General features: G+C 41.8%; 1 pseudogene across 1 annotated transcript; it reads left to right on the top strand.

Annotated features, from left to right (window-relative positions):
* The first annotated feature begins 5,878 nt into the window (after positions 1-5,878).
* LOC148804060 (cocosin 1-like) lies at positions 5,879-8,059 on the top strand (annotated as a pseudogene). The gene is made up of 5 exons (XR_016083005.1): positions 5,879-6,182; positions 6,323-6,406; positions 6,514-6,818; positions 6,919-7,374; positions 7,501-8,059. The product of XR_016083005.1 is annotated as a cocosin 1-like (transcript).
* The last annotated feature ends 1,651 nt before the right edge of the window (positions 8,060-9,710 follow it).

Here is a 9,710-nt window from a genome sequence, read left to right as displayed (position 1 = left end):
TATCCTTCTTTTGGGAACACCCACGGGAGAGGTAGGGGGCACGACTCTTTAGAAAACTGCATGAATAATGGTGATAGAGGACGTGGTAGTCAAATTGTGTGTCAGCTTTGCAACAAATCAAGACATGGAGTTGTCGAATGTCATCGGCGTTATGATCTCAATTACAAGAATGAGGAACCCAGAACCAGCCACCTATAACAGTAACATTGCTTCCTCTCAGTCTGCATTCGATCCAACTTGGTACCCAGATAGTGGTGCCTGCATCACATGATGCCTAACATTGACAATTTGCAAGCTCGATCTGAATATGGAGGGTTAGTTCAAGTCAAAGTTGGTAACGGTTCAGGTTTGGAAATTAAAAATATTGATTCTTCAACTCTTCATACTACTACTCATCAGTTTTTTTTAAATAATATTTTCCATGTGCCGGAACTATCTAAAAATCTGTTGTCTGTTCAAAAATTTGCTCGTGACAACAAATTATTTTTTGAATTTCATGGTGATTATTTTCTTGTGAAGGATTATACGGGGAACATCCTAATATGAGGAACCAATAGAGGCAGGTTATATCAGTTTCTGGGTGAGGTGACTAACACAAATCAGTCTTATGCATAAATTTGAGATCATGTTTCTATTGATGATTGGCACAAATGCCTTCGGCAATCAACAATGCGAATTGTGAGGCAAGTTGTCACTCAGTTCGGATTACCGTATGAAGGTCAATTGTGTTTCAGCCCTAATTTAATTTATGAGTCATGTCAAGTCAATAAGAGTCATAGGTTATCTCTTCCTTTATCTTCTTCAGTTGTTTCTAGTCCACTAGATTTGGTGTTTTCAAATGTATGGGGACCAGCTCCAATTTTATCTAATGCAGGGTTTCGTTATTATGTAATTTTCATTGATGCGTATAGTAGATTTTCTTGGTTGTTTCTGTTACAATGGTAGTTGGATGTTTTTAATATATTTTTATCCTTTAAGCGTCATGTTGAAAATTTATTTAACACCAAAATCAAGTCTCTGCAATCTGATTGGGGTGGAGAATATCAGAAACTTTCCTCTTACTTGGACTCCGTCGGCATTACTCATCGACTTGCCTTTCCACACACACATGAACAGAATGGTTGTGCTGAACGTAAACATTGCCATATCATCGAAGCAACCCTGTCTTTACTGGATTCCTCGTCTCTCCCCTTCTCCTTCTAGGCAGATGCCACCCTTACAACTATTTATTTAATTAATCGGTTTCCAACTTCCACTTTCCGACACAAATCTCCATATGAAGTATTGTTCGGCTCTCCTCAAGATTATAGGTTCCTCAAAATTTTCGGGTTTGCTTGCTATCTTCTACTTTGCCCTTACAATCGGCACAAGTTTGATTATTGTTCTCAGTAATGCATCTTTCTTGGCTACAATGACAAACACAAAGTGTATCGTTGACTGCATCTTGGAACTGGGAAAGAATATATTTCCAAACATGTTATCTTTGATGAGCATCATTTTCCGGGGTACTCTGCGGCTGCTCCCACCGAACCTGTCCAATTAATTGGCGTTTATCTGCAGCCACCAACTACAACTGCATCTTCACCCTCCACTTCATATTCTTCGGCTCCCACTTCGTCGGCTACCACTTCACTATTGTAGAATAATTCTATTATTCCGCCACCATCTGACGGCCCTCACCATTTGGCAGCTTCCTCAATAGGCATGTCTTCTCCTGAAGTTGGACCTCGTTGCACCCGTCCTGTGCAAGTCATTCTTGATGTAACGGTTCCAGTTGCTCCCCAACAGTTTCGCCAGCATACTATGGTTACTCATTTTATGGATGGGTCTCTTCCTCCCCGTTCTCATCTCACAGTCAAGTATCCCTTACCATAATCACTATTAGTTTAGTCATGAGATGATACTACGGAACCTACTAATTATTCACAAGCGGTAATATCCGCTCATCGGCATGATGCTATAGTTAAGGAATTTAATGCTCTTGCTTCTAATGGTACTTGGAGCCTTGTTCCCTACTCTTCTCACATGAATGTGGTAGGGAGCAAATGGGCCTATAAGATAAAACGAAAGGCAGATGGTACTATTGATAGGTACAAGGCAAAATTGGTGGCACAAGGTTTTACTCAAATTCGCAGGGTTGACTTTACTACTACTTTTAGCCCGGTTGTAAAACCAATGACCATCCATACCATTCTCTCTCTTGCAGTGTTAAATCAGTGGTGTATTCATCAGATTGATTTTGATAATGCCTTTCTGAATGGGGAACTTCGTGAGGATATCTATGACAAATAGCCTAAGGGTTTCGAAGATCCCATCTTTGATGAGCATCATTTTCCGGGGTACTCTGCGGCTGCTCCCACCGAACCTGTCCAATTAATTGGCGTTTATCTGCAGCCACCAACTACAACTGCATCTTCACCCTCCACTTCAGATTCTTCGGCTCCCACTTCGTCGGCTACCACTTCACTATTGTAGAATAATTCTATTATTCCGCCACCATCTGACGACCCTCACCATTTGGCAGCTTCCTCAATAGGCATGTCTTCTCCTGAAGTTGGACCTCATTGGACCCGTCCTGTGCAAGTCATTCTTGATGTAACGGTTCCAGTTGCTCCCCAACAGTTTCGCCAGCATACTATGGTTACTCATTTTATGGATGGGTCTCTTCCTCCCCGTTCTCATCTCACAGTCAAGTATCCCTTACCATAATCACTATTAGTTTAGTCATGAGATGATACTACGGAACCTACTAATTATTCACAAGCGGTAATATCCGCTCATCGGCGTGATGCTATAGTTAAGGAATTTAATGCTCTTGCTTCTAATGGTACTTGGAGCCTTGTTCCCTACTCTTCTCACATGAATGTGGTAGGGAGCAAATGGGCCTATAAGATAAAACGAAAGGCAGATGGTACTATTGATAGGTACAAGGCAAAATTGGTGGCACAAGGTTTTACTCAAATTCGCAGGGTTGACTTTACTACTACTTTTAGCCCGGTTGTAAAACCAATGACCATCCATACCATTCTCTCTCTTGCAGTGTTAAATCAGTGGTGTATTCATCAGATTGATTTTGATAATGCCTTTCTGAATGGGGAACTTCGTGAGGATATCTATGACAAATAGCCTAAGGGTTTCGAAGATCCCACCAAATCGACCCATGTTTCCAAGTTGAACAAAGCTCTATATGGGCTTTGTTAAGCACCATGAGCTTGGTATGCTCGTCTCACTCACCAATTAACGTAGATGGGTTTTAGAGCTTCTACTGCTGATACTTCTCTATTTGTGTTTTGCTCCAAGATTGTTACTCTTTATCTCCTTATATATGTTGATGATGTTTTACTTATTGGGAACTCCCAAAGTGCTATCCATGGCTGGATTCAGGAGCTCTCTCGCCATTTCTCTCTTAAATATCTGGGTCTTGTTGCATTTTTCCTCGGTATTCAGCTTATTCGGCATCCTAATGGGGTCCTTCTCAGTCAGCGTCAGTATATTACAGACCTACTGCATTGAGCTCACATGGAAGCTGCTAAGCCCATTTCTTCTCCTATGGCAGTTCATCCCAAGCTCTCACGACATGGTGGTTGTCCTCTCGATGATCCTACAAAATATAGAAGTATTGTTGGCACTCTTCAGTATGTGGCGATCACTCGAACAAGCACCTCATTTGCAGCAAGCAAAGCCTCTTAGTTTCTTCAATCTCCAGTTGGCGAACACTGGGCAACCGTGAAACACATCTTGCATTACCTTAAGCATACTATTATGCATGGTTTAAACCTCTCACGAGCGTCATCTACTTCTCTTTCTCTTCATGCTTTTTCAGATGCTGACTGGGCAGGTTGCCCAGATGATCGCAGATCTTCCGGGGGCTTTGCTATCTATTTAAATCCTAATTTAATTGCTTGGAGCTTTCCCAAACAAGCTACAGTTGCACGTTTCAGCACTGAGTCTGAATTTCGTGCTTGTGCCACATCAACAACTGAAGTTCTTTGGATTACATCTCTTCTTCGAGATCTTGGGGTTATACTCTCTGAGGTACCTACTATTTGGTGTGACAACATTGGTGCCACTTATCTTACTGCCAACCCTGCCTTCCGTGGTCGGACTCAGCATGTTGAGGTTGACTTTCATTTTCTGTGGGATCTTGTTCTTGCACGACGCCTATGTGTTCATTTTATCTCTTCAAAAGATCAGGTTGCTGACATTCTCACCAAGCCTATCGCCGGTGATCGCTTCTGCTTCTTGAGAGACAAACTCCATGTCCATGATGAGTATGGAGCTTGAGGGGGGCGTATTAGAGTATATCCTATTGTGTATATCAGTTAGGATAGAAGTCCATCCTTAGGATAACAATTATCCTTAGAGATTTAGGATATTTGTTATCCTAATGAGATGAACATTGTTGGTTGTTATCTCTATAGGACACTATCTAAGATAGAGTTTCCTTTCATGCAAAACTCTTCTATTATAAATTCAGTTCAAGGCCAATGGGCAATTCACTATTTCCAATTATTCTTGGTGTTCTTTAGTTCCTAACTGACCTGATCATAATTATTCAAATATTTCTAGTACTAGGGTTCAAAATATTCTTCTGGATTTTATCCTTGGTACATTATTACAGAAATATCAAAGAAGGTTAACCAGAATTTGCACTTTGTTTTGTTTGTTTGAAGTATAAATGAAGTAAAATAAAGTCTGAAGCAAAATCAATTGATACTTTGATTGAGTAAAAGTGAATCAGAATTTAGGCTCCATTTGGGAGGAGTGCAAATACAAATATTTAGAGCGCATAACCTTGTATTTTGTATTATTTTCTATATATTTATAATATACATATTTGTATTTATACTCTTTCCAAACTGAGCTTTACACTCTATTAATTCCTTTACATTTGTATCAGTGAGAACGAAATTGCATCGTAAACAACGGGAGCATAAATCATTCGTTTCGTGGGGCTTTGAGTGGTCAAGGGACCGAGCTAAATCAATATCACCATTCATTTGCTATTATAAAATGTTGGTCCCAGCTATAAGGGGCCTTGCGAGGATATAAATGAGAATATAATGATGATTACCCAAGGGAGTTATTTTCTATACCATTAGGCCACTCAGTTCTAAATAAATAATTTATTATTTGTTTTTGTCCTTTTATTTTTCTGCATGAAAAAGTGGGACTTATGGATCACAAAATGTCGAGAACCATATGGTCCGTGATCAAAAGCTAGTGGTTGCCAGGCGGCCTGTTGGTTATGCATGCAAGGTTATATATATGTGATATTATTTCTGTTGGATGGAGTGTGTAGTCTTGATTCATTCATAAATCCGGTTTATTGTGTCATGGTCTAATTCAGTGTTTTAGAACCGTTGTTGATGTAAATGGTTAGATTGTTCAGCCCGAGAATCGTTCAGGCAACTGATTTTATTTTACCTTAACCCAGTCCTTGGTCAAAAACCATTGATTTGGTTAGTGATTTGTTGACTCGAACAGTTCAATTGTCAACCGAAAAACTGATGGCCATAACGGTTCTGATTCTGGATCTGTTTTTAAAACCTTGGTGTAACTCTAATTCGTGGTTGTTATTAGATGATAGACTCTATCTCGTCAAAATATCTCTTCAAATATGCACACAATACAGTCCAAATTTATTGCACTTGTTTGAAGATATGCACACAATGCAGTCCAAATTTATTACACTTGTTTGATATACAAAACTATCAATACAGGTTCCCTGAACAAAATGGGTATGCGTTCGTTCAAAATGACATGGTAGCCATGCAATGTGAAGAGTGACTAGCTGAAGAGCATCTGTGAAAGCTTTCACTTCCCAATCCACCAAGCCTCTCTATAAATACTGGACCACTCCCTTCGCAGCTTCACCACGGCTTGGTAGTGCAAATTCTCTCTTAACCTTTTTCCATAAATCATGGCTAAATCTTGCTTGCTTTCTCTTGGTCTTTGTCTCTTTATTTTGTTTCACGGTTGCCTAGCAGCTGGGCGATATGATTTTCATCAAGGCCAAGGTCAGAATCGGCCTGATCACCAGTTCCATGGAGAACAAAATGAGTGCCAAATCATTAATCTTGATGCCCTTGAACCATCTCGTAGAATTGAAGCTGACCAGTTCAAGTGTGCTGGGGTTGCAGCTTATCGGGCCCAAGGGACTCTCCTTACCTGTCTATCATAATGTGCCTAAGATCCTCTACATTGTCCAAGGCTAGCTCACTAAATCCCTCTTTACACATCTACTTTATATATATGTTATATTTTATCATATACTACAAATATTTGTTATGACTTGTGTGCTTGTAATCCATGTGTTCAGGTAGGGGAGTTGTAGGATTATCAATCCCTGGGTGCCCTGAAACATTCCAATCATTTCAACAAGATGATCAATTCGAGGAAGAAGGTAGAAGAAGCCAAAGATAGGAGGATGATGAAGACGGTAACAGTCAAAGATCACAAGAACAAGATGGTAAAAGTCAACAGTCTGAAGATGAATGAAGTAGAAGACAGAAACCGAGGAACAATATAGCAGAAGCCAAGGAAGTAGAAGTCAACAATCAGAGGATCAAATCACTAGAAGCCGAAGATCCGAGGGTAAATACAGCAGAAGCCAAAGATGTGAGGAAGATCAACGTAGCAAAAGCCAAAGATACGAGGATTTTCACCAGCAGTTGAGATTCTTCAAGGAGGGAGATATAATTATGGTGCCAAGTGGAGTTGCCTACTGGGTCCACAATGATGGTGATACACCAATTGTTGCATTCGCCGTATTTGACACCAGCAACAAATTCAACCAACTCGACCGGAAAGTGAGAGTAAGGAAGCTAACTCACTATCATACATTATATATTTGTTTTATGCACAAAAGCACAATCCGAGGCTTACAACAGATTTTCTATTCAAATGTTTGTTAAGAATTTCTGGCTTGCTGGTAACATACAAGAAGAAGAACAACATCATCATCAAAGAGGATCTTCGTCATCCAAGAGTAAGGAAATTGGGCAAGAGAGTTCGAACAATGTTTTTAGTGGCTTTGATGGAAAGATATTAGCTCAGGCTTTTGGAGTGACAAAGGAGACGGTGAGAAAGCTACAAAAGAAAAATGACCAGAGGGGACCTATCATCCAAATTGAAAGGGGACTTCAGGTGATAAAGTCAATACCGAGTGAAGAGCAAGAAAGACAACAAGAAATTAATGCAAATGGTTTAGAGGAGACTCTTTGCAACATGAGGCTCAGACAGAATATTGGGAAAGCCACGAGTTCCGATGTATACACTCCTTTTAGGGGACGAGTGACCAACGTTAACAGCCAAAGCCTCCCTATTCTTTGCCTCTAGGAACTTAGTGCTGAGTGAGAACATCTCTACAAGGTTAGGTTCTAATAAACATAATCATCGTTTTTGTATGGTATAGTTTGATTGAATGATTATTTACTTTTACATGTATTTGTGCTTTATGGAACTTACTAAATTGCCTTTGATGCATGATTTGTATAGAATGCGATAATGTCTCCTCATTGGAACGTAAACGCACACAGCGTGATGTACGTTCTTAGGGGTGAAGCCCGGGTTCAGATCGTTGGAAACTCTGGTCAGACTGCCTATGATGGACAGCTTTGTGAAGGCCAACTAATCGTCATTCCTCAAAACTTTCCTGTAGTGAAACAGGCAGGAGACAATGGATTTGAATGGGTTTCAATTAAGACCAGTGACAATGCAGTGATAAGTCCACTTGTTGGAAGGACTTCTGCCATTCGGGCCTTGCCAGAAGAGGTCCTGGTAAATGCTTACCAGATTTCCAATGAAGAAGCAAGGAGGTTAAAGTACAACAGAGAGGAAACGTGTGTCCTAGCACCAAATTTTGAATCCAACGGAAGGTTTTCTGTAATGCAAAATAATAGCCATAAAGGAGAGTTATTTCAAGAGTAATAAAGCATTATAGGCACGGAAGTAGGTACGTATTTATAGATGTTTGAACTCTTCAACTTTGTATTATGAGTTTTTATATCTGGCTTTGGGTAATAAATAAAGGAAAAACTTTCTTTGGGCTGTCCAATTTTGTTTCAATTTTATTAGTTGATTCTTCAGTAGTTCTGTGTGCGGGTAAGCAATGCAGGGGGTGGCCTAGCATGGTTGCATCATTTCATTGCAATCCGATCAAAACACATACCTAAGTAATCGGCTTTAATTTCCTGGATTTGGTTGCTGGCCTCATTGAGGCATTTTTTCGAACAGTGGGATTTACCGGTGGGTAAGCAGGGCAAGGGTGGTCTAGCATGTGGGCTGGGTTTGCCCAAGTGGAAGGATGGCATACACAACTCATGGGGGAGGGGGTCTTTTCCTTATGCTGCACTTGGGGAAGGAAATGTTGGGCCAAGCTACGCAACCTAGCATATTGGGATGAGTTGGTGTGTGGGTTGGAGAGGATTTTTATGGACTTGGTCCATTGATACAATGGCGGCTATCTCTACTTTCCAATCCAGAACAATTTGTAGAGGAAAAGGCTAGGGTCGTGCCCTGTAATCTGAATAGCTCATTCCAGAAGGTGTTTGTGAAAACTGCATCCCTGTCACTGACGATGGACTCGGGCAGCCCATGTAGGCGGAAGATGTGTGTGAAAAAGGCGTGGGCCATAGAAACTGCGCTGTAGGGGTGGGACAATGGAATGAAATGAGCATATTTGGAGAAGCGGTCCACCAATACGAATAAGATGGATTTCCCACCGACTTTATGCAAGCCTTCAACGAAGTCCATAGAGATATTGACCCAGATCTGCGTTGGGAGTGAAAGAGGCTGCAGGAGTCTTGCTGGGTGTAAGTTCTCCCACTTTTGTTGCTGACATACGGAGCAGTTCTGGATGAAATCCCTAACCGAGCCTCGCATATCATGCCAATGAAAATCTGCACGGACGCGGTGTAACGTCTTCTGAACCCCTTCATGGGTGGCGTTGTGGATGCTAGTGAGGATAGCTGGAATCAAGGGACAATCTGTTGGGAGATATACCCTTCCTTTGTACAGCACAAGTCCCTCGTGGATGGTCCAGTTTGGTTTGGTCGTGCCAGACTGCAATTCTTGCACTAGGTCTCTCCATGTTGGTGATTGGGGCAACACACTCCTTAGGTCCTCCAGTAGGGTCACGCAGGGCTGGGAGACTGTGTAAAGGTGTGCCGTGTCCTCTTCACGCCTGGACAGCGCATCAGCGGCCCAGTTAGGGGCTCCTGCCTTGTGGTCTACACGGAAGTCAAACCCTAGCAGTTTGCTTGCCCAGTGCTATTGGGGTGGAGTAGTAAGTCGCCGCTCTAGAAGGTATTTGAGGCTGTAGTGATCTGTCTTAACAACGAAGGGCCTGCCCCACAAATACGGCCTCCAGTGCTGGATGGCCTTGGCTAGTCCGATCAATTCACTCTCGTAGGCCGATAGCTTGAGGTGCCGATCTGCTAGTTTGTGGCTGAAGAAGGCTATGGGGTGCTCTTGCTGTTGCAGTACTGCGCCGATGCCTATGCCAGATGCATCACACTCCATCGTAAACTCTTGGTCAAAGTTTGGTAGCTGCAGCACTGGGGTAGTGGAGAGTGCGTCCCTTAGGTTTGTGAAGGCGGTGTTAGCTGCTTCATCCCATTGAAATGCATTCTTCTTCAACATCTTGGTTAATGGGGCCGCCAGGAGTCCATAGTATCTTACAAACTTGCGATAGTATCCCGTGAGCC

Source organism: Nelumbo nucifera, chromosome 1 (assembly GCF_055504915.1).
Source record: "Nelumbo nucifera cultivar China Antique chromosome 1, China Antique-T2T, whole genome shotgun sequence".
Lineage (NCBI taxonomy): Eukaryota > Viridiplantae > Streptophyta > Magnoliopsida > Proteales > Nelumbonaceae > Nelumbo > Nelumbo nucifera.
This window is presented reverse-complemented; position numbering and strand designations above follow the sequence as displayed.